Below are 25,446 nucleotides of genomic sequence, written 5' to 3' on the forward strand. Positions count from 1 at the left end.
TATCGGGTCGGGTTTTGGATCCGATAACCCGTTAACAGCCCCGACCAATGGGGATTTTCCACGTGTAAAATCATCATTGGGTGGAGGAGACACGTGTCGGCTCATCGTTGGGACAGATGTCATCCACTCATTGGACAGAAGGCGCCTATGATACTTCGACACGTGGCACGGCCCAACAGAGGCCCATTCCTGTGAAAAGGCCGGTCCGTTTGACTTGGTCAAAAGGTGGCGGGCCGGCCCATGTAAAGCCTGTTAACGGCCTGTTCGCATATAGCCCATTTACAGCCCGCTAACCCAAGGCCCGTTACGCCCTATCCGAATTAGGCCCAGTAGCGTCATTTGGGCCACCCAATATGATTCCAGCCCATTTTCACTTCTGGCCCATGTATGGCCCATGACGTATTTCGGCCCATATGAGGCCCTATGTAACTCTTGGCCTATTAACGGCCTGTGGTGAAACTGGCCCGTAATGAACAGTGTATCACTTTACACCCATTAACGGCCCGTGGTGAAACTGGCCCGTAATGAATAGTGTATCACTTTATACCAATTAACGGCCCGTTATTCCGTTGGGCCGTTTCCAGCCCATGTTATCTTTCGGCCTTCTGAGAGCCCATTTATTCTTGGGCTCATTTCCAGCATTCGTTTACTTACGGCCCGTTACTGACATTTTCTGCTTGTGGGCCAAATTCAGCCCGTGGTTACAGTCGGCCCGTTTGTGGTCCGTTAATACGTTGGGCCGTTTTCATAGCGTCATCAAATACGGCCTATTAACGATGGCCCGTTATGGTCGGCCCATGAACGGACGATTCCAACTCTAGCCCGTTTACGGCCATAATGCGGCCTGTTATTGGCCCATGTTTGGCCAATCGATCGTGCTGCCCGTATAAGGCCCATTGATGATACGGCCCGTAGAAGGCCCATTGTTTCTACGGCCCGTAGAAGGCCCATTGTTTCTACGGCCCGTAGAAGGCCCATTGTTTCTACGGCCCGTAGAAGGGCCCACTATTTCTACGGCCCGTAGAAGGCCCACTGTTTCTACGGCTCGTAGGAGGCCCAGTGTCACTACAGTAAATATTAGCCCATGGTTATTGTGGCCTAGTTTTAAAAAATAGGTTATTGCAGCCACTAGCAAATTGCGGAAAAAGAACTGCAATGACTACAAGAAAACAAATAAACAAGACAACAAGGAAATAAATAAGCAACCAACTTACGCTAGGCTATCACGGCTATCACACATATTACATCCACTGGGCATCATAGTTCGCCACTAGCGCAAATAAACGCGCCGACAAAAGAATATACAAAACTGAGAGCACTTCAGAAGGCACTAGGCCTGGCCACGTCAGGCCCACCAAACAGCTGAAGAAGCTGAGTAGACCTCAGTTGTGTCAAAGATAGATGCATCAACACTAGATTTAAGGCATGATGGTGCGTACGGTAGTCCTCTGACATCTTCATTGCATCTTTGACTTCAAGTCGGAGCTGAGCTGAAGCAAGCCTTTCCGCTTTAAGTTGAGACTGAAGAAGTCGAACTGATTGAGGCAGCGACTGCATAGAGGTTGTCTCACACCTGCTGGTGAGTGGCTTCAACTCACTGTCTTCATCAAGACAGGACCTTGGGGTTATCTCGCTGTCCTCAAGATGGTTTGGCTCACTATCTTCCCTAAAGTTCTCCCTGGCGTAAGAGATACGAGTCTGAAAGAGAAACAAGGAGACACGTAACAGGTTTCACAATTATATAAGAAAATAAATGGATCTGTTCTGCATAAGGAACATGTTTTTACAACTACAATTTGAAACTGGTAGTTGTTGCAAACATCCAATCAGATGTAAACAGCAAAGCAAACAGAAGTGGAGGAAATGATGCCTATCCAAATCTATACTAGAACAAAGTTTGAAGGCTTGAGAAGGATGAACTTACATTACATCTTAAGACGGGCTGGACAAAGCCCTTCTCCATGTTGATGGAAGGATAATTCAATAAATTCCCCAAAGAAAATTCTTTATAAGCGTTGCCATTATTCTACATTTTGCAAAGAGTAAATATAGATCAAATAATATTGGAAGAAACAGAGGATAATGAAGCTCAGGTGCAGACTGATGATACATAATCAAATAGCAATTAATTAAATACAGCGTTACAAGGCAAAAGGGAGAGAGGTACTGACAAGAGCAATGCAGAGCCCATTATTGTTTTGAGATCGTATGATCCTTTGAGCAAGGAGATTCATCTGAAATTAGTTTTCATACAAGAGAGAAGGTAAGGCACAAGCAGAAATTTAGGAGTTCAAATTTTGAATTGATATCATAGACAGTACCTGACGCTGGGCTCCCAGCAGTTCTAATAGGGGTTTGGCCACTGGAGTAGGGGTAAAGTGTGGTACAGTTGGTCCTGTGTTTTCTGTGGCTGCTGATCTATCTGATTTAACAGGTATCACTACCTTTTCCAAATACCTAGTTTGTACACCTTGAGGATGTGCACTCACCCTCTTCCTTTTGGACATCTATTATGAAAGAACAACATTTGACTGGAAAAACATAGTGTGACGACACATGGAATAGGTACAGAAAATGGATAGGTATGGCATATACTCATATATGATGCTTAAACTAAGCAGATGGTGTAACAAAGTAGAAGTAATGCAAGAGGTCAGATGCAAAATATGTACGACCTATACAACTTTGCAAAGTTAGAGCAAGCACCTTGATGGGTGAATAAGATAGGCCATCCTCCACCATGCCAAGTTTGTTAGCCAGTGGATCGTTCCGCAATATTCCTCTCGTGCGCCCATTCTCATATTCATTTTGATAATGTTCAATATCTGACATACATGAAAACATAAAAACAAGTGAGATTTTCTTTGTAATGCAGAAGTGATTCTAATCCAATACTGCCTCCCTGTAAACCCCTTTGTGCTATCTCTGCAATTCTTTTAAAAGATGTCATGCATGCTGTAATTTGTTGTGTGCATTAATATAATGTGGCCTACTACTCAAAATATGAGAGCTCCAGAAGTGATGACACTTCGCAGATGATAGCTTCAACATATAGTAAAGAAGAACAAGTCGACCTGACCTGACAGATTCAAAATACACTAAGGGAGAACAACTCGACCTGACCAGTCGACCGCAAGAGAAGAGTATCATCTTAAAGAAGAGCAGAAGAGCAAGCAGATTGAAGATATTACAAGTCTTTCAATACAATGTCGGTTGGCCACCCATGATGAACCAGAGCGCACAGAGAAATACTATTTTTTCCGGTCTCTCCATATGTGGCTCACATGCATTTCAAAACTAAAGTAGGAACATTTAGCTAACCAATTAAACATCTCTCAGTTTTACTAATATCAGCAATAATATCAGATATGAATTTGTACAACTAAGCTTGTTTAGCTCGATGGGTGGAGCAGTGCTATTATGACACGAACCACGAAGGCTGATTGTGGTCATCATGAAATGGGGAAAACATAAGCATCATGAGTACAGTGTTGACCGTGGCAGTGGGATGGCAGATCTGAAGCTGCAAACCGCACAAAGGGTAGTTAGCAACCGATGTTTGCTTTGAAATAACAACTAAGATTTGGTATGGACAAGAAAGTACGGTCAACAAGTGATAAAGAAATGCAATTATGCTGTCTCTCTATATGTCGCGACATGCATTTGGAAACTCAAGTGGGACCTTTAGCTAACCAATTAAATGTGTCGGTTAACTAATATCAGTATCATATCACAATCATATTTGAACAACTAAGCTTTCGAATTCTGAGTGTTGTGTTGTTTAGATTGAAGGTTGGAGTAATGCTAGTACGACAGAAAGCACCTACGCAGATCATAGTAGAGTAGATAAAACAGGAAAACCCTAAGCATCAAGAGAAAAATCAGGAAAGTGGAACTAGCTGGACCAGTGGGTGGCGCACATGCTTTTCGAACGAATATAGGAACATTAGGTGACCAATTAAACGTTCTCTGTTTTAGTGATATGAGCATCATATCAGATTCGTATTTCAACACGTAAGCTTTGGGTTGAGGTCTTGAGGAGTAGTGCTAGCACGACACGAAGCACCTACGATGATGGTAGTGAATATAAAGGGGGGAAACCATAAGCTTTACGAGTATAGTGCCCGTGCCATGGCGGATTTGAAGGTGCAAACCGGACAAAGCTACTTCACAACCAATGTTTGCTTTCAACTAGCCACTACGATTTGGTACGGACAAGAAAAGTACAGTAAACAAATTACGATCTATTTTCTGGGTGAGATCAATAACTTAAGCACATATGAAAGAGTACCACCTCTCTTGCGACGCCGTGTAGGCCTATGCTGATACGTTGAGGGTGCTGCGGGTGCGATGGCTGTCGGCAGCGGGGAAGAAGACTTTAGACGGCAGACGGCCAGGTCGGGGGATATATCCTGTTGCCGTGGACGAGACGGTCGTAGGAGCGGCAACGGCAAGGTGGACGACGGCGCCGATGAAGCGAGAGGAGGCGATGAAAGGATCCTGGTCCAGCGTCGTGGATGAGAGACATCCATCTCTTGCAGTGGACGACGGGGTAGGGGTAGCGGCTCCGGCAAGGTGGAGGATGGGGTGGCGGACGGAGGAGGTTGGCCACAGTGCGGAGGTTGTCGTGCCGCCGACGGTGTATGAATGGGGAAATGGAGGGGAGGGGGGATCTCAAACTTTGGGACGCGCTTCTCTGAAATGGGGCAAAGTTACGAACTTATCCCCCGTTTAAAATTTCGGACATCGCGTCGATTGGGGATAGGACAGTAATCTCGCATCTCCCAAATATTTGCCGGTAACTATTTCGGGCGAGGAGAGGGTGTTTTGCCGCCCACGGTTGGCGCCCACAGTGTATGAACGGGCCTGACAGGTAGGGCGGTTGTGTCAGGTCTGATGGAAGTTACACATCTGCCCCTATTTAAAATATTAGCCTACATCGATTTCGGACGATGAGAGTTTGTTTTGCCGCCCACCGTGTATGAATGGGGAAATGGAGGAAGAGACACATGGCTTTCGGACGAGCTTGAATCAAATGTGTTTTGCCGCCCAAGTTTGGCGCCCACCGTGTCTGAATGGGCTCAGAGGCCGTCGTGTCACGCCTGATTGAAGTTACTAGTCTACCCCTATCGACAGCAGTGTAAATCCGGTCGATAAGGATGTCAAGTGTCAGGGGTAGACAGTAATTTCCATCTCGCAAACACTTGCTTCAGGCAGCCCACAAATTATAGTGGGTGTTTAGCCGCTTCGTTCAAAACTTGGGAGAATTAGCATTCACGTTTGCCCTGGGACCTGGCAAACTAAATTCAAATCCAATTTGTATTCGATTACGAATATCCACAGTTAATTATATGTTTTGTTATTTATTTCTTCAAAACAACAACAAAGATTTATTCCACCTTTATATATGATTATGATTTAGAAATGCCGTGATCTTCGAATTCAGTAGGTTGGATACACTCTGAGTCAAACAGTTATTTCATCCAATACAATATGCTCACACGAAAAACAGTTCACCTTATGTCAATCATACAAGTACTGAGGATTACCTCGCCTAAAAAATTCGGATCATTACAACACATGGACCACATAGGGGGTCTTGCAACATAATCCATTCAGAGACATGACACAACATTCAAGTACAATAATCTAATGACAATTTCAACTGGTATCTAAAGAAGAACCGGGATTACCTTGGGCTTCAGATAGCAGAAACAGCAGGACCTCCTCCGTCTTCAAATGCAACATTCTTACTTCCTTCAATTCTTGGGTTGCTTGCATAATGCGTGCCGCTAATTCCGTAATTTCCAGCCTCAAGATAAAGATTACCTCATTCATGGCAGCCACACCATCTCTTTCTGCCTCTAGTAGAGCCTCAAGCACTATAATATCGGTGCTCAGACTGCTCTCCGGCGGTGTTGCCTCTGAACTGCTACCATCTGGTAACATGGATGGCGCACTGCTTCCACAAATAGATTCTGGGGTTGTACATTGTGTCCTAGTGTGAACGGCATCCTGAAAGGTTTCTGCTGGACATCAGTAAGAGATAGTTATCGTATGATCCAGGCAGTAAGCTTACATGGTAAACGACGGACGAATTATTGCCGAGCATGGCAAACTATATTTAAATGGTTCGAAGAAGCATCAGCCGAAAAGAAATTAAAATGGTAAGATGAAACTAGGGATGTAAGTGGCAAATAGACGACATCCGCCAGTCCCATCTAGTTAGTTTTTGCTACCTCCCTAGTTCATTTTCCTCAAAAAACAAAAACTCTTTTGAACTATCATACCACTAGTGGACTTTAATCGGGATTAAACGGGACCCAGTTGACATCCCTAGTTGAAAGGGAGTGTACAACCGCTATATTTAAGTTGCCAAGGCATCTAAGCAGTTGAAATAATCTGAGAAAGCACTTAATAGTGTCGCCTCATATAAACTACGAAGACAGTCTTGTGATGAAGTTGAGAGGAAAAGTTAAGGACTCAAATGAAATAGGCATGCATTTCTTTACGATAGTACAGCAGGCAGTGCTGACATATTGGCCAACTCAGGTATAGCGTAACAACAAATAAGCATTCGAATCAAGCAATACAGCAAAGCAGACAACTGAACTATTTGTAATTCGGTAGGATTACACGTTGAGGGCACAAGCCAAGAAAGCAGCCCACTCGCATTTCATTTCACATGTACTAAAACACACTGGCTTACCATATGTTGCTCTGAAGCCTAGCTGTTGTTGCAATGTTCTTTGAAGATATCGTCAGCATCCCGTGGTTGCAAATCTCGTTGTTGTAGTTTATTCTGCACCATCTATTTAGGTAAAATTAATTTTAATCGCATGCACTGGTCCGAATTGATAATCAATGGTTCATCTAAACTAATGAAAGAAGGGTGTGTGCATACACGACAATATATCTGCTTCCCTCTATTTTTATGCTTGTTCGAGGTGCCAGCCCCAAAAGAACAAATATTTTGGTTTATGGGGTTGGCAGCTCCATAATTATAGAAGCATCAAATTAGTCATGCAACTTGGGAAGATCAAGAACACACAAACAAGTAATGAACAGAGGCTCGGAGCAGTGATGTAATAGCTAGCATCAGAAAATGTAGGGTAAAACGAATAAAAAGCAGCGGAACCACATGCTAGTTTGCTGATGTGTAATTAAGCATAGAGAACATTAAGCAGTCTGATGAAACCAACAGGTGGCATCAGAACAAAACTAAAGCATATTAACTATATGTGCACTGGTATGTAATTTAGCACATGTAACATGTTCACTGCCAGAAGTATGGCCCTACAGGTGCAAGCAGAATAACGCGTCTCTTGAAAAACTGAATGATGCCCTGAAGAAATTCAAAGGTGCTTATGCTAGGAAAGTGAACGTAGGCGCCGGCCGTTGGATAATAGTACCTGATTCTCGGCGGCGTATGGGTATCGTTGTCATACTTCATAACTAAGGATCGTCGATGGTGCTCGTGTTGCGGTTGAGTTTGGGCCGGCTGTCACCGTCGCTGAAGCGGCTCCGGTGCTACGGTTGCGGCGCCTGTCGACATACAAGAAAGCTCATCTGTGGTAAGTGAACAGTTGCACGATAAAGAGAAAAACCGAAGGAGTAGAAATCAAAATAACCTAATGAGGCCGCGGCTTCGGTAAAGCAGGGCCGGTGGAGTTGAATATGGCGTCCGTGGAGCGGGCCCGGTGCAGTGGACGAAGGCTTCGGCGGGCGCGTTGTACAGTGCTTTCGGTGAGGCGGATCTGTTGCGGCGGACGAGGGCTTGTATGAAGGGCCAGCGAAGGGGCGGACAAGGGAGTCAGTGAAGGTCCTACGCTGTGGTGGATGAGGGCGCCGGTTAAGCAGATCCGGTGCGGTGGACCATGATGGCAGTCAAGGAGATCTGGAGCGGTGGACAAGCCAGTCGCTGAAGCGGCTCCGGTGAAGTGGTGATTTGGCAGTTGGGGGTTCCAAGGTGCGGAAGGTAGATCTGGCGGGGTGTGAGGTCCACCTCTGCGGCGGAGGACTAGATTCGGTGGCTTGCCGTGGTTGGGGGTCAGGGAGGGGAAGGGGAGGGGCTCTAGGGAAGAATGTTGGGGGCAAAGAGGGGAAAACAATGGAGTTACGAAAGCAGCCCTTTTCCATTCATGTGGCAGGGGTAAAACAAGAATATCACAGGGCTAAACTTTCGGGCGCGTGATATTTCGATGTGAGCGGGAAGTTTGAAAGCTTTTGGCGCCTAAAATTATAAGTATTCTGCTCTCGTACGGCCGACTATGATATCATGGCCGACAATTTGTTTGTTTTGCACACAAAAAAATGTGCACGTTTTGAAAATCAATGTCTCCAACTCGAAACTTAGATTGTCCATTCAATTCAAATATGGATCATTGAGCTACTACAAGAAAATACCATCATACGGTCCAATTCACTCTTTATCTGAAGTCAACCCCCCCCCCACCACACACACACATAGAGAAGTCATTCTCTCCCCCAAACACCAACACACGAGGACATTAACAACCCTCTCTCTTGTAAAGTCCGCACCCCAACATAGGTCTCTATCACTTTGTCTCTCGGGCATGCACACATCTCTTCCCTCACTCTCTAGGTCTGACGCTATCTCTCTTACCCAAGCACACGCACTATGTAGAGTGTATATTTCCCATACACACAAAATGTCGCCCCCAAACGTCTATCTCCCTAGTCATGTGGTTCTCGCGCACTCACCTCACACACCACCCCCACTGCAAACAAGCACACTTTGTCTCCTTGTGCACCACTCTCCTATTTCTATCTCTCCCACATGCGGACCCGCCCCAGCTCCTTCCCTGTATACATATATGTCGTGACTCTTTGCATAGCTCCCTAATGTATAATCGTTCTCGATTTCGCACATTGTTCTCCACACCATCTATTCTAGATCTCTCATGAAGTCCCTATCACACACACGATGACTCGCTTCCCTTGCGTCTCCGTTCATAGGCCAATTTCGGACAACATCAACATTATCTCCCTATCTATACGCCATTTATGGACACAAACGACCCCTCTCGCCCCCTCTCTTCCTCTCTCTCTCCCTCTCTCCATTGCTAGCTCTCTCTTTCTCTCGCTCTCACACCCCTCTCCCACACACACACTCGATGTCTCTTCCAAATAGTCTGCTCCCCCGCCCGCACCCGTGCTATCTCGCTACTACACATGTCACACCATACCCCCTTCCCTTATACTAGGTTTACATCATTAGTGGTCTCTCTACTCCACATACACTCTCTCCCTCTCACGCACAAACGCATGCACAAACACACACAGACACGCACAAACACCCATTTATTTGGATCCTCATCTCTCCTCATGTCCGCATGTGTAACTCACACACTCACTCTCTAATTATGGATATGTGTCTCCACGTTACACAACACAAAGCCCCATGTACATGTCTCTCTCTCTACCCTCCACACACATAGACAGAAAGAATCTGTTATCATTGCCTTAGTCTCTAACATATCACACACGCACATTGTCTCTCTCTCTCGCAAGCACACTCAACAAGGGTTTCCCCGTGAATAACTTACCATCTATTCATCAACAGTCGTGGCAGTACGGCGAACACGAGACTTGAAAAAGAATAAATCTACACGTGCTTAGACCACCTAGTATGACTACTAGGACTAGAGCAAGCCAAAATGCACGCTGCCGTCACCCCCTCGTTGTCGGCGACGGGAAAATCTTTGTTTTACACAGTCGAGAAGTCATTGTGCTAAGGCCCCACATGCCGAGGCATTGAATAGAATGTAGATGCTAGTTTACGGAAGCAAGTATCAATAATACGTTTGTATCTCCATACTTATATTTCTTCTCTTATAAAAAAACCGAGTTGGTGATGATGGTACGTGTGCCATCTTGCAATATAGACCGTCCGATCTATATCTGACGGATGGAAATTAAACTAAAAGATACCCGCACCCCTCTCCACATTTGCAGACAAGGCCTTCCCTCGTTCATCCTTATCTCCAACAAACCTCATTGTTGAGCAATTAAGAAAGGAAGCCTCTGGAACAAACTGGCCTGGTGGCCGCTGCCGGCGTCGTCAATCCCCATGCCTCCGCTCAGTCCGACCACCAACCGCCACCACACCCCACTCCTCTTCACCTTATCTCATATTTCTTGAGATATCATTAGTTTTTACACATGGGATTACTCCCGCAAGGGTCAACCACAACAAGTGTTTTATAAAAAAATGCATCTTGATTTTCCGTGCAATGCACTTATCTTGCTAGTACTCCTACTTGATTTTCCGTGCAATGCACTTATCTTGCTAGTACTCCTACACAAGACTAAGTTGGTGATGCTGGTGTGTCTGCCATCCGTCGTTTCTGACCATTAGATCTACATCTAACGATTGTGAGGTAAGTTGTTGCCTTTTCTCACCAGCATCCCACTTGTCTACCAATTTGCAGAAAACCCCATAATTAGTATCTTAAAACCAACCACATCCCTCCCTGACCTCACCAAAACAGCCCAAGGAATATATTATAATTGAAACATAATATATGTCTAGTGACATATGTATATCAAAATTAGAGTAAGTATTATTCTAATTATGATACGTTGCAACGGACATGAACATTCCTAGTATTTCCAACCATGCATTTTTTTCCTAGTATTCCATAGTTTCGAGTTTTCCATCAAGATATTAGTCACTGATGGTTAATATTTACTTTCAATCATGTACACATATGCACTATGTAACTAGCCTTGCTTATTGGCTTCCAAAGCTTAACTTTCACTCCTACTTACAATATGTAGAGTATTTAACAAAAAACTACCACTTTCAACCAGCCCTAGGAAGAATCTATTGTACAAAAAATAGCAAAAACATACCCAAAATTTCTTAATCCACGCCAAAAACTACCTAGTACTCCTACCGATTAGGTTCGTTTAAACCCATTTATGACAGGGTTGGCCCACACGTCAGTGCTGAGAGGCAGCTTAAACCAACACATTTTGTTTGACCGTTGACACGAGGGACCCACTTCTGACCTTCTATCCTGTTATTCCCCCTCAAATCATTATTTTTCCTGAACATTACTTAAAACAGTACTGATGCGTGTTCGTCGGTGGCGCCGGTGATGAGCGAGTTGGCCGCCGCTCCGCCGGACGGGCCGGACGCCGCGCTGGCCTCCGCACGGGTTGGCAGGCTGGCCCGAGCGTGACTCATGAGCGAGCAAGCCGCCGCGCTAGCCTTCGCTCGAGCCAAATGGCTGGCCTTAGCGCAGCGCGCGCGAGCAAGCCGCCGCGCTGCCGTGCCAATCTAGCTAGCAAACCTTGCAGACAAGCAGCTGGACAGAGCTATCTTGGCTAGCTAGCGGCCGCGAGCGCCGGACGAAGCTGGCATCCGGGCTGCCGCAACATGGGCTCCGCACCGCCGGCGGTTTTGACCTCGCCTTCTGCCGGCGGCGGTAGCTGCATCTTATCCATGGCCGAGGATGACTAGGTCGACGGGCCAGAGGTAGGAGGTCACTCGAGGATTTTTGTTGGTAAGAGCATGTACAATGGTTGATAAGGTAGTCTTATCTTAACTCTGCCACGTATGCAAGTGGTAGTAGTTTCTTGGCATTTTAGTGGTTTCTTGCACTATTAGAGCAAGTACAATAGAGCTGAGTCAGCGGGCTATAAGAAATAAACTAGTATATTTCTGCTTAGTTGGAGGAAAGAGAAGAGGAGAGAGAAGGTAAGCAGGCTCTTCATGAAGAGCCAGCTCCAGCACGTGCTCCTAGGCACTTTGTGAGAATGAGAAGTGGGCCACATAATAAAAAAGTAGTACACTCTTTTGATCTATTATTGTACATGTTGGCTATAAGATGGGCTGTAGATGACATGGCATTGGCTTATAGCCAGCAGCTGGCTATACTATTAACCATTAGGGGTTTCTTGTAAGGAACAATGTACGTACTACTAGCGACAAAAGGCGATTCTAGGTTGCGTTGTACTCCAACGAGTACTACTAGTGGTCGCGGGAGTGTACCTCGTTTTTTGGGTTCGATCCCGGCCGAACGCACGGCGGCCTTTTTTATAAAAATAGTACTACTACACTTCGCTGCGAGCCAATCTTTTACACGGGTAGTTTGAGTTTTGATGTCAAACGGACGTGCGGCCCCACAATCTGGGTGCATAGGACAGCCTAGCCACGTGAACGGGTTTTCCTTCCCAGCATCCCGTGGCTCGCGTGCTCGCCCTAGCCGCACCTCGCTTGCAGCTTCCAGCTAGTAGCATATTTAAACTAGCGCCTCCCAATTAAGCTCGAGGAGCCAGAAAAGCCTGGCGGGGCATTGGGAACTGTGCAATATGGCTCTGTACGTAAAGTGCTCTACTACTACTCTGTAGCTTGTGGCGTTGCACGCATGGACTTCACTCCATTATCGGCTCTACCATAAAAGAAATTCCTCTTGACGTGTTTTGTTGAAACGGAGGAAAAAGCTTTGCTTCATCTCATTCATTAAGAAGGAAATACTAACAAAGTTCGATGAGATCCATTACACCTCCACAAATGGAAGCGAAAAGCCTAGTCTCGCTGTATCAAATAACTCAAATGTTCTGCCCCCACAGTAACCGTCACTGATAAACAGGCTGCTAGTGTGTGCGCGAGAGGAGCGACTGAGTAGGCCAGCTACGTGAGAGGAGCGGCTGAATAGAGCACCGAGAGTACCCACTAGGCCACTACGCAGGTGTACTTCCCCTGCATTGATATTACAGCGATGGTTCTAGAGAACAGTAGTACCCTCCACTTCCAACTGTAGCTCCTTCGCCCTGAGATTCAAGAGTTCAAAACTGGTGCACTATACTAGACTAGACTAGAAGTACAATACATCGCACTACTAGTTGAGAAAAGTAGTACTAGTACTGCTACAGTACAAGTACGTACTCCTCCATCACATAATGTAAGACGTTTTTTGACACTAGTTGGCGTGTACAAAAAATGGCAAAAACATACCCAAAATTTCTTAATCCACGCCAAAAACTACTACCTAGTGCCAAAAATTTCTTACTAGTGCTATTATTTATAGTATAATGCAATCCCATAACGTTCCATAATGCTAGTACTAGTAGTAAATAATAGCCTCACCCCTTCGCTGAGGAACGATCTACAGTTGGAAGGGACGAGGCCCTGTGGTTACTACGCTCTTATCTCCTCCTCGCCAGTTCCCCTCCCCCCGAAGAGAAGGCAGTTCGTCGCTGCACCCATGGATTCGCCAGGCGGTTCTCCTCCTCGTCGGGGCTGGGAGACCTTGGACGACGATCCTTTGGGAGAAATTGCACGCCGCTCCGACATCCTCACCGCCGCAAGACTCGGTGCTTCCTGCACCAACTTTTTCATGACGCTATTTAAACAGGCTTGGGAAAATGCCACGCTTGTTGGTCTTCCATGCGTCCTCGAGGAGAAGGTTCTTCTATGGGAAAATCCTTCGAACAGTCCAGCGCTCCCTGGCCAGGTTGCACGTTGACTCCGCTAGAGTTGCCGACGTTGAGAGGTAGTCGGATTTTGTCCGATGAGCAGGTCAGTAATGGAGTTTGATCATGTAGTACGTAGTTATTCCATTTCCATCTCATAATTTCTCAGCTGCCCACCGTCTTATATATAGGTCTGGGTCGGTGCCAACGAAGATTTTTTTGCATACCTCCGGCCGGATACCACCATCATTTTGCACAACATCCACAGCAGTGCGGCCGTTCTGGTAGACCCCTTCTCCACCATTGGGATCGGCCTTCCGGACTGGCTGGGCTTGAATACGTATGATGATGCCTACATGAGATTGAAGAAGATAGCAATTGCGGACCCGCCGACAAAGCGATGCGGCTACGACAATTACTATCTCATCGCGGTGTTCGACATAAGGATTGCCATCAATGCAAGAGGCAGTAACGGCAGAGGCTGGCGCATGTTAGTGACAGCAGATTTGTACCCCTACACGTTCGAAGACGCCGTGCACCATCTAGGCCGCATCTTCGCGGTGAAAAGCCAGGGGACTTGTTTCATCTGGTTGCCATCCTACGGTACGGGAGATTACAAACGGAATGCACAAACCATCATTTGCATCCCTAAGGGTACTCCATTATTTTGCAGGGACCAGTCATCCCCCGATCAAAATAAGATCGCCGATCCTGGATGTGCATTTGCATCCGCGATTCGGTCTAACCTGGAACCTTGTAGCTGACTTTGGCATATTGGGATCAACTATATTAGCAGTCGTTACCCATGGTACCACTGATGTGCAACATGGTCACACAATCTACCACGATCGGACCGTCACCATCTACCCAGGTATTCCATTTTTTAACCCTCTCGCCTTCTCTTTCATTGTTGTACTAGTAGTATACTTTTAGTACTAGTAAGAGTACCTTTTACCTTGGAGGACGCGCATAGCTAGCTAGGCCCTTGAAGACTTGAACCCACTAGCTGCCACCATTTTTTTTCCATGTCTTACTATCTCATCCATGTAGCCAAGAGTGGCTATATATAATAAGCCGGTTATTTTACTTCCTCTATACCGGAGTAGTACTATTTGCTGCACATTATTACTGACCGCCATATTTGAGCACAACATTATTATGCATGGACCTTGACTATGTATGTCACCACGTGTCCAGATCTGGGATGCCGCGTGTACCAGATGAACGGCGCCGAGTACGACCCCCGTGATGCTACGTGGGTGCCGAGGAACACTCTTGGAGAGTACTCGCTTTTCATCGGGGACAGCTACCCCATTGTGAAGCGGATGCCACCTTCCGTGCATGACACGGAAGGCCTGCCGTTCATGAAGCATGGTTGTGTCTTCAGTGTGCACCGCCGGATAAACGTCATGCTGGGACACGCTATCCCTGATTTATGTCGCTTCAGCTTGGATGAGTCTCCATCATGTGGAACCGGACTAGAAAGCTGCGACAATGATTCCCGTTGCCCACCGCTATGGAACGTGCCATCCATGAAGAACACCTGGGACTGGAACCTGGAGGAGGACATGTAGCCCATGTATAACGTGTAAGTCGAGTACGGTAATTGTGAATGGTAGTGCTATGAATATATGTAGACTATTCGTGCACAAATTTATCACATGAATTGGAGATGAACTTGTGTGGCATACTGGCATTTGTCCTTTAGAATTTGTTACTAGTAAATGTGTTATGTGTACATGCAACTTGTGTGGTTGTTGCACGGGCTCCAACACGCACTTTGAGAAAAAAAGGTAGCACAGCTTTGGATATACGTGACGTGGCGGCATCATACAGTAGCATCGTTCGCTATAGTTGTAGTACACTCCTACTAGGACGACAACTCCTATAAAACCTTGTGCTTGGCTCTTTGCCTCTTCGGGAGGTTCAACAGTTCGTACTCGTGTGAACCTTGCACTTGGCTCTTCGCCTCTTCGGAAGGTCCAACAATGATGATACTACAGTACAATATGCTTCTGGCAATCTGACACCGATTGAACTACTGCACGTCCACCGCAAGGGCGAGGGCGAGGGAGAGGGAGAGGGAGAGGGCGCTGTAGTCGAAACCCTCTCCTCGTCCTGCGAACCACCGCGCGCGTGGGCGAGGGAGAGGCGTAGTAAGCAAGCTTCTCCTCGTTCGGCGAGTTGACGGGACACATCAAAGTAGTACTAGTACTAGTAGTAGTAGTCCATACTGCGTCCTTTCGGATTAATATGGCTTAATTTGACACGAGAAAAATACACTGGCGGTCAACGTATGTAACAATACGCTCTTTACGGTCACTACATATAGTTTTGCGGCGATTATATGATCACTAGCTCATCGTAGAGCACCGTATTGCACCCTACTGAACGGCCACATAGTCGACTTGGCACTTTGTTGACTGGTTAAATTGTCACCTGGTTTCTAGGTCCCACCTGTCAGTTGGGAGAGCAAAGAAATCAGTTAAACAAAACTTTATGCAGGCGCGACACGAGTCCAACCCTTGCGCGCGAACCGCCCTGGCTATGTATGTGAGTGCATGCACGTGTCCTCCCTCGGTCTTCCAACAAAGAGTGTACATCGGCTATAAAACAGAGAGTGTAGTACATGATGTACATCTACACTTCCAATGCATTTAGCCTTTAATCTAAATCGATATTGATTGACTAATGCACCAACTTGTGCTGTAGGTATAGGCTACATGTCTATCCTTAATTACAGCATGCAACGGCCTTCATTTAATCTTCTTATCTCAATGGTCGCATGCACACATAAGTCTGCTACTTTTGGGCGTTAATTATGCCCTGGTCAATGTGTAAATCTCTAAATGTATAGTCTTTCACGGACGTAGGGTGTAGGTTGAGCACTTGAGCGTGAGCGTGTGTGTTGCGTCGTGTGCTGTGTGCCGCATGGGTGCGTGAGTGTTGCGTGCGTCCATGTGTACGTGTGAGTGTTGCATGTTGCATGCATGCATGCATGGGGCTTACTCCCTCCCATTGTCATGTTCATATTTCAAGCTTCCTCTGTTCCCTCCATGTGATGATACTCCCTCTGTTCCCAAATAGTACGGAGTAAAAGCCTCCCTCTGTTCCCAAATACGGAGTATTTGGCTTTCTACAGATTTCAACAAGTGACTAGGTACGGAACAAAATGAGTGAAGTGAGCGTAGAGGCATAGGGATACTGTAGAAAGGAAGTCCTCGCGATCCATTATTCCCCATCTGGGTCAGAGAGAACTATTCAACTAGTCTTCGCAGTGAAGTGACAGTACACGCTGCAGCAGATGGGACACGTAATTAATAAGCTGAACCAGCGTGTTGGTGTTACTAAATCAGCCTTACCCAGTACTGCCATCATGTTTGCTAGTAGAGCACGCTTCCGCAAATACGCCTACGCACCTCTGTCCTCCATTAACTGACATATGGGCCCTGTTGTGGTAGACCCACATGTCATCGGTGTAATTATTTACACTCCGAAGGACGGTATATCCTGGTAGTAGTACTAGTATAATTGAGATTGAATGCACTTTCTTCACCGTCTTCCACTCTTCTTCCTCCTCTCTTCTTCTTCCACCTCTCTTCCCCATCGTCGGCCGCACACCATTTACCCCCGATCACTGCTCACCCGCCCGCGCCATCTTCCTTGGTAGCTTGCGCGTACCATATCCCTCCGCTCACTGCTCAGCCACACGAGGAGAAGCTTCTTCGCTCACCCGCCCGAATCCACTTCCCCGCTGGCTCGCAGGCACCGAAAACCCCAATGGCAGAACCGACTGACACGCAGAGCCGCGATTGGAATTCCCTCCCCAATGTTCTCTTGGAGCAGATCTGTAGTCATATGGACCTACTCAGCACCGTCCGTCTGGCCGCATGCTCGGTGTCTTTGTACCGTCTACTCGTCTGTAACCGGCCGACTCTTTTCAAGACACCCTGCTTGCTGATGCCCGATCCTCGCAGGTGGCCCAGACACCGACTTGACGATCCTACGGAGGTTGCCGTGGTTCCCCTCGACATGCTACCACTACCTGTCCACCTGTCCTTCATGCGCGGCCACTACTGGGCGGGCATGAAGGCCAACTGGATCGTCCTCATCCACCACACCGGTAGTCCGTGGCGTCTCGTGGATATCTACACCAAGCGAGAGATCACCCTTCCATCGTTGGATACCGCCGCCATCGAGCCTCGTGGCCCGCCGGACACTCCTGCCTACTACGCATGAGATGCGTCAAGCTTTTGGCTCGACCTCTGTTTGTAGAAAGTTGTAATCTGCGAAGTGCCCACACCATCAGAAGACTACATGGATTACAAGCTCATTGCCTTGTTCAACATGGGATTAGTCTATCTGGAATCCGGTCGCCATACATGGTTATGGCTCATCATCAACCCTGTTGAGGCAACATTTTTGTCTGATGCTATAGTGCACGATGGTATCGTTTACGCGGTTGACGCACAGATTGGCTGCCTATACTGGTGGAATCTATCGTCGTTTAATTGTTCTATCTCATCTCATCTTTACCTTATGAATACGACTGCCTGTTCATTTGTTACAAATTTAGAATTCATAGCATGTCTATAACCACATCATTGCTATATGTTCCTCTCATTTCCTAGATTTTTATGACCACACATGTTATTGTTATAGTTGATATGAGAACAATTGGCATCTAATGATTGTTAGAATACATATTATGAGCATAACATCATGATTGCTATATGTTACTCTCGTTTACAAGATTTTTATAACAACGCATGTTATTGATTAGAGTTGATATGAGAACAGTAGTAGTAAGTGCTATGGTAGAATATGAGTAGGCGCTGTCATAGCTGTTTTCCTCTCATTGTTACATGATGTTTGAACCATGACATATTGCTAGAATGTGAAAGCCATTGGCTTATTTTTTTAACTTGGGGTATGATTATGACCACGGCATTGCAATTCTCTGTCAATGATATGTGTCACCGTTATAATAATCTTAATTCCACACATACTCTGAACATGATTGTTTATTTTTGTCCTTTTGGTCTCCAATTTGAATTGTTGCAGCAGACGCAAATGCGCTGCGCTGGCCTTCATGATTCCAGGACCTGGAATCATACCAGTCGATGGGTGGTGGTTTATCGCTCGTTCAGCTGACGGCGGTCATTTGATGCTCATTCGCACGTAATTGACCAAACCATTACATCAAACCACATGCAGTACAATGCGTGGGGCGTTCGTGACACTGATGGCTATGGCTGCTTCGTGTTCGAGAAAGATCCCAGCTCCGTTGGGCCAGGCGTATTCAACTGGAGGCGGGTTTACAGCCTCAGCAACCACTCCTTGTTCCTCGGGCTCAATTATCCAATCATCCAACCAATCATCGATCATATCACCGGTGATGATTACTGTGCTATGCAACTTCTATTCGCGAGGGGGGGCTGTGTTTACAGATCATACCATGGGTTTCATGAATCACCATATCCAGAGATTCGTCGACACAGCTTGTTGCCAGATAATCTTCAGTGTGTGAAAGGCATCAAGATTCCATGCGATGGATGGCTTTTGCAAACCCAACATGCGGCGATGTGGTTCATGCCAACAGCAAATATGCACAACTTGATTCGTGTTGATATCTAGACTGAGCCATGTATTCTGCTATTGTAGCACGACCCTCTTTTGTTGGATATTATGTACCGTTGTTAGTTTGAAGCACTCCTCTGGTTTGAAGGATAGATACCTTCCTGGGATCAAGTGCATCCTAACTCACCTACGTAGGATGTACTGATAATGATGATGGAGATGTTGTGCAGAAGCCATATATATAAATCAGTTAGGCTTCAAGTGCATACTTGTTAGTTAAACCTATGTATAAATTGTGACACTAAATACGACTAGTAAGTAGTACAGTAGCAGTACTAGTATACGTCGGTCAAATTATTCATCATGTCCACACATTGAATTGACGTGACAACACGCTGCGCGTGAGGTGACACAAGAATCCCGGCGGCGTGTTCAGGTATTCTGGACTTCAGATTTGGAGTACCACTTATCTGTCGAAATCTTTCATCATTCACTTAAAACAGTCGATTGATCATACATTGAGTACCATATAACTGGAATTACCGATGCAAGTCGAAGAAGGATTGGCCGGTGCTGCCAGCTGGCGTCAAGTTTGATCCCACGGATCAGGAGCTGATCGAGCACCTTGATGCCAAAGTGAGTGCTGAGAGCGCGAGATTTCAGTCTATCATCGATTTGTTCGTACCAACCATCGACAGCGAGCACGGCATATGCTACACCCAACCTGAGAAACTTCCAGGTAAGACACCGATCGGCCGTCTACTTGCACAAACATATTCCTTTGTTTATAGCTCTATTTTTATTTTTAGACGCAGACCTGGTGAAGCAATTACAATTTGACAATTAATAAAAAGTGAAACAAGTGACTGCAACATGCCAAAGATGTTATGAAAATGCCAACTAGGTACACTAAAACCTGTATTCCACAATACTGCAGGTATCACACTGAGTGGCCTAAGGAAGCATTTCTTCCAGCGCAATTCCAGGGCGTTCAAAAGGGGCATGTGGACGCGTCGCAAGATACAGTCGGAGTGCGGCATGCACGCGATGTGGCACAAGACCTGCAATACCTTGCCGGTGATGGTCAACGGCCGGCAAGACGGGCAGCAAAAAAGGTTCTGGTGCTGCACACCAACAAGAACTTCGACCAACAGAGGACCAACTGGGTGATGCACCAGTACCACCTCGGGGACCTGGAGCAAGAGAAGGAGCGGGAGCTGGTCCTCTGCAAGATTTTCTACCAGACGAACACTAGGGCCAGGAGTAAAAAGATTATAAGTTAGTTTGGTATTGGTAGTTGTACTACCTTGTCGTCCGCAAGTTGGTATTGTTGTTAACGATCTTTTGGTATGAACTTGGATTTGCTTCCAACCATCATGCCGAGGGTCGACGTGATATAAAGCTGAATCATTTGTTTCGAAACGAATTTTCAGGCACCTAATTTTTATTTGATGGGTAGCATAAGCACCCGCCGTTCGAATTCCCAGTTCTCCAATTTTTTAGAAACAAGTGCATGCACTTATTATCACGATAAAAAAATCCGTGCTGCATCCCAGTTATCAGTCTGTACTTGCAGAATTCTCTCGTTTATTGAGCATGTATATTGTTTTTTCAGGTCGAGCAAGTTTCAACTGGGCTGTAGACTGCCCAGGGTTGGTTTGGTTTTTAACAGGCCCAGCCCATGACGACAACGGGGCACGAAGATCCATCAGGTATCTACTGCCCTCTGGCCCGCCAACGTTAGTTATATTTAGTCTTACAACATCCGCAGGCAGTTTTTTTACTGAATCAAACACACAGCCCAGTTCTATTTTCCTCTTGAAACGCATGTCCTACATCCGTTTTCTAATCTCTACCTATAGTTTTACTAGTTCATATACACGTATCATTATATTGAAAACACATCAAATTCCCTTTTCATATTTACATCCTTATTTTTGTTGTTTTTTCCCACCCAGCGCTGATTTTTTTACCACTGGTTTTCCCTTAAACCAACTCAATTGCCCCACGTCTTATTTGCTTACAAAAACAAAACGATTTTTTTTGCAAATCAATAAGTTCTTAAAAAAATGTTTATCATTTCGGGATTACAACAGTTCGGACTCCACCGAAATATGCAAAATAAAGTTGAACTTTTTGACCGTGGTCCTGGGCAGAAAATGGGCTGTAATAAATTACTTAAGAATTAGCAAATGGGCTGCAAATTATAAAAAATAGCAAATGGGCTTTATGTTGTCTGCCATAGATTTGGAGGCTGACTTGTGGGCCTACTAAGTGCATGCGTACACAAGGTTTCTCAAAAAAGAAACTTAGTCAACAATCGACTCTACCAGCGTCAGACCGTTAGATGTCAATCTAACGGCAATCGTGCTTCTTTAGTCTCTGATCTTCCTGCCCCAGCCGCCCAAACCAGCACCGTCGGAACCGCCTGATCCCGCCTCCCGTGGTCGGCAGTGCTCCGGGCAGGCCTCACGGCCCCATCATACTCGCATCCCTGGCCTGTCTATCCCTCTACTCACCCACACCTCCTGTTATTTTCCGGTGACGGCAGCCGAACCAGTCAACCCTCGTACTCTCCACCGCGTGGGCAGCCACTGCCGTGTCTTCCCCGGCTCCGTGTCGTTCCCTTCGTAGGCCTCGCCGTCATCAACCGCCCTGGTGCTCTCGGCGCGGCGTGGTCAACGATGTCCATCCAACGGCCGTAGTGCTTCTTCAACCTCTGGTCTTCTTGCTCCAGCCGCCCAAAGCAGCGCCGGTCGTGCCGCATGCTCCTGCCTCCCGTGGCCGGCTGTGCTGCCGCGGTGGCCTCACCGTCCCCATACTACTCCCACCGCTGGCCAGGCCATCCCTCCACTCACCCACTCCCCCTGTTATTCTGCGGCGATGGCAGCCTCACACCGCAGCCGAACCAGTGAACCCTCGTACTCCTCTCTGCGTGGGCATCCACTGCCGTGTCTTCCCCGGCTCCATGTCGTCCCCTTCCTAGGCCTCGCCGTCGTCCACCGCCGTGGTGCTCCCGGCGCGGCGTGGTCAATGTGGTCAACGACCGACTTCCATCGGAAGAGTACTGTACGTGGAGAGGCTGACAGTTGGGTCCACGGCAGCCGCAAGGAAGTGCCTCCTTATTACGCGCAAAATAATTATTCCTCCACCTGACAGCCGGGACCCACCGGACGGGTCACCAGTATTTCGCGGAAAAAACATTTCCCCCCTGACTGCTGGGACCCACCGGACGGGCCACCGTATTTCGCGAAAAAAACGTTTGCCCCTGACTGCTGGGACCCACCGGATGGACCACCGTATTTCGCGAAAAAAATGTTCCTCCCGCTGTCAGCTCGGACCCACCGGAAGTGCCTCCTTATTACGCACAGAAAAATGAATACTCCCCCTGCTAGCTGGGACCCACCATGGTGGGAGGCTGACTTGTAGGCCTACTAAGTTGACGGGGACGGAGGGCTTTGTCAACTTAGTCAATATGAACGATTCTAGCTCCAGTGACCGTACGATGTCAATCCAACGGCCGTAGTGCTTCTTCAACCTCTGGTCTTCTTGCTCCAGCCGCCCAAAGCAGCGCCGGTCGTGCCGCATGCTCCTGCCTCCCGTGGCCGGCTGTGTGCTGCCGCGGAGGCCTCACCGCCCCCTACTATTCCCACCGCTGGCCAGGCCCTGCGGCGACGGCAGCCTCACACCGCAGCCGAACCAGTGAACCCTCGTACTCCTCTCCGCGCGGGCTTCCACTGCTGCGTCTTCCCCGGCTCTGCGTCGTCCCCTTCCTAGGCCCCGCCGTCGTCCACCACCGTGGTGCTCTCTGCGCGGCATGGTCAACTTGGTCAAGGAACGACTTCCATCGGAAGAGTATTGTACGTGGAGAGGCTGACAGCTGGATCCACGGCCACAGCCCAGTTTTTTTGTGATTTGCTGAGTAAGTCGCTTTGTCAGGCTTGTTGGGCTGCAAATCTTTCAAGACGAGGAGAGCTTTCATTCGGCTGGCCGAGAAAATGTCCATCAGTAATGAGACAAGGGATGTACATTTTTAAAACACATCAAACCGGCAATTAGTTTCAAATATCTTTTTTTTCATTTCGAGATTTTAAATTACATTAATTTTTATGCGTGGAGAATTTGTTGGACTTTATATTGATATACATTTATTTTTAGAATCAGTTTGAATGTGAGTCGAAATTTCGGGCTTAAAAACAGTTCGGACCGCACCGAAATATACAAAATTTCGTATAATTTTTTAACCGTGGCCACAATATGGGCTGTAATGCTAACAAAAAGAATATGGGCTCCAAAAAAACCTTAATAATTAGCAAATGGGCTGTAAATTATTAGAAATAATGGCAGATGGGCTGTATGCTGTTTTCCACAGATTTGAGGCTTTCCTAAAAAAAAGGTTGACGCACAAGCAGTGACTGTTGGATGGCCATCCAACGGCCCTCGTGCTTCTTCAATCTCTGCTCTTCTTGCTCCAGCCGCTCAAACAAGCACCTGCGGGACTGCCTGCTCCCTCCTCCCCGCGGCCGGCTCTACTGCCACGCAGGCCTCACCGCCCCCACCGTACTCCCATCGCTGGCCTAGCCATCCCTCTACTCACCCAGACCTGCTGTTATTCTCCGGCGAGGGCAAACGAACCAGTAAACCCTCGTACAGTCGTACTCCCCTCCACGTGGGAAACTACTGCCGAGTCTTCCCTGCCTCTGTGTTGTTCCCTTCCTAGGCCTCGCCGTCGTCCACCGCCCTGGTGCTCTCGGGGCGGCCTAGTCAACGTGGTCAACGACCGACATGCATCTGAAGTGGACTGTACGTGGAGAGGCCGACAGCTGGGTCCACGGCCGCAGGCAAGGAAATGCCTCCTTATTACGCGCAAAATAATGATTCCTCCACCTGACATCAGGGACCCACCAAAAGGGCCTCTGTATTTCGCGAAAAAATCATTACCGCCGCTGACAGCTCGGACCCACCAGCTATATCTTCGCACGAAAGGAAGTGCCTCCTTATTACGCACAAAAAAATGAATACTCCCCCTGCTAGCTGGGACCCACCATGGTGGGAGGCTGACTTGTGGGCCTCCTAAGTTGACTGGGACGGGGGCCTTTGTCAACTTTAGTCAATATGAACGATTCTAGCTCCAGTGACCGTACGATGTCCATCCAACGGCCGTAGTGCTTCTTCAACCTCTGGTCTTCTTGCTCAAGCCCAAAGCAGCGCCGGTCGTGCCGCATGCTCCTGCCTCCCGTGGCCGGCTGTGCTGCCGCGGAGGCCTCACCGCCCCCTACTATTCCCACCGCTGGCCAGGCCCTGCGGCGCCGGCAGCCTCACACCGCAGCCGAACCAGTGAACCCTCGTACACCTCTCCGCGTGGGCTTCCACTGCCGCGTCTTCCCCGGCTCCCCTTCGTCCCCTTCCTAGGCCTCGTCATCGTCCACCGCCCTGGTGCTCTCGGCGCGGCGTGGTCAACGTGGTCAAGGAACGACTTCCATCGGACATGGACTGTACGTGGAGAGGCTGACAGCTGGGTCCACGGCCGCAGCAAGGAAGTTCCTCCTTATTACGCGGAAAATAATGATTCCTCCACCTGATAGCTGGGACCCATCAAGCGGGCCACTGTATTTCGCAAAAAAAAAACATTTCCCCTGACTGCTCGGACCCACCAGCCACATCTTCGCACGCAAGGAAGTGCGTCCGGGCAAAAAAAAACTATTTGCCCACCTGACTGCTGGGACCCACCAGCTACATCTTCGCAGGCAAGGAAGTGCCTGACAGTCGAGACCCACCTGGTCGAATCGTACGTAGCGTTGTCATTCTGGTCGCGAACGTGTACGTACATATATACTGGTGGATGTAGAGGCGCGCACGTGTCGTAGTAGAGGCGCGTACGTGTCGTAGTAGAGGTGCGCACGTAGCATGTACATGTACGTACAGCGGCCAGGGTGCAAGAAAGAAAATACGGCCACGTATGTGTACATACGGGCGGGATCTCGAACGCCTACTCGCGCATACGTACGGCCAGGGCTCGTGTACATGGCTGGGTCGGAACGGAGAAATAGCGTCGTCGTCGTGTTCATGGGGAGGCAACGGAATGCGTCGTGTTCATGGGGAGGCAACGGAATGCGTCGTGTTCATCAGGAGGCAACGAAACGCATGGGAGCCAACCGGCTGGGTCGGAACGGAATGCGTGGTCGTGTTCATCGGGAGGGCTTGGATGGAACAGGCGATGGAAACGAGGCCTGGCGTACTGCAGAACGGAGGAAACGGACCTCCTACGGTCGAAACGGGGGTCCTGTTGATCAGGAGGGGTGTGGCGTACCGCAAAACGGAGAAAACTGACCTCCTACGGTCGAAACGGGGGTCCTGTTGATCGGGAGGGGTGTGGCGTACCGCAAAACGGACGAAACGGACCTCCTACGGTCGAAACGG

This window comes from Triticum aestivum, chromosome 1D, assembly GCF_018294505.1.
Source record: "Triticum aestivum cultivar Chinese Spring chromosome 1D, IWGSC CS RefSeq v2.1, whole genome shotgun sequence".
Lineage (NCBI taxonomy): Eukaryota > Viridiplantae > Streptophyta > Magnoliopsida > Poales > Poaceae > Triticum > Triticum aestivum.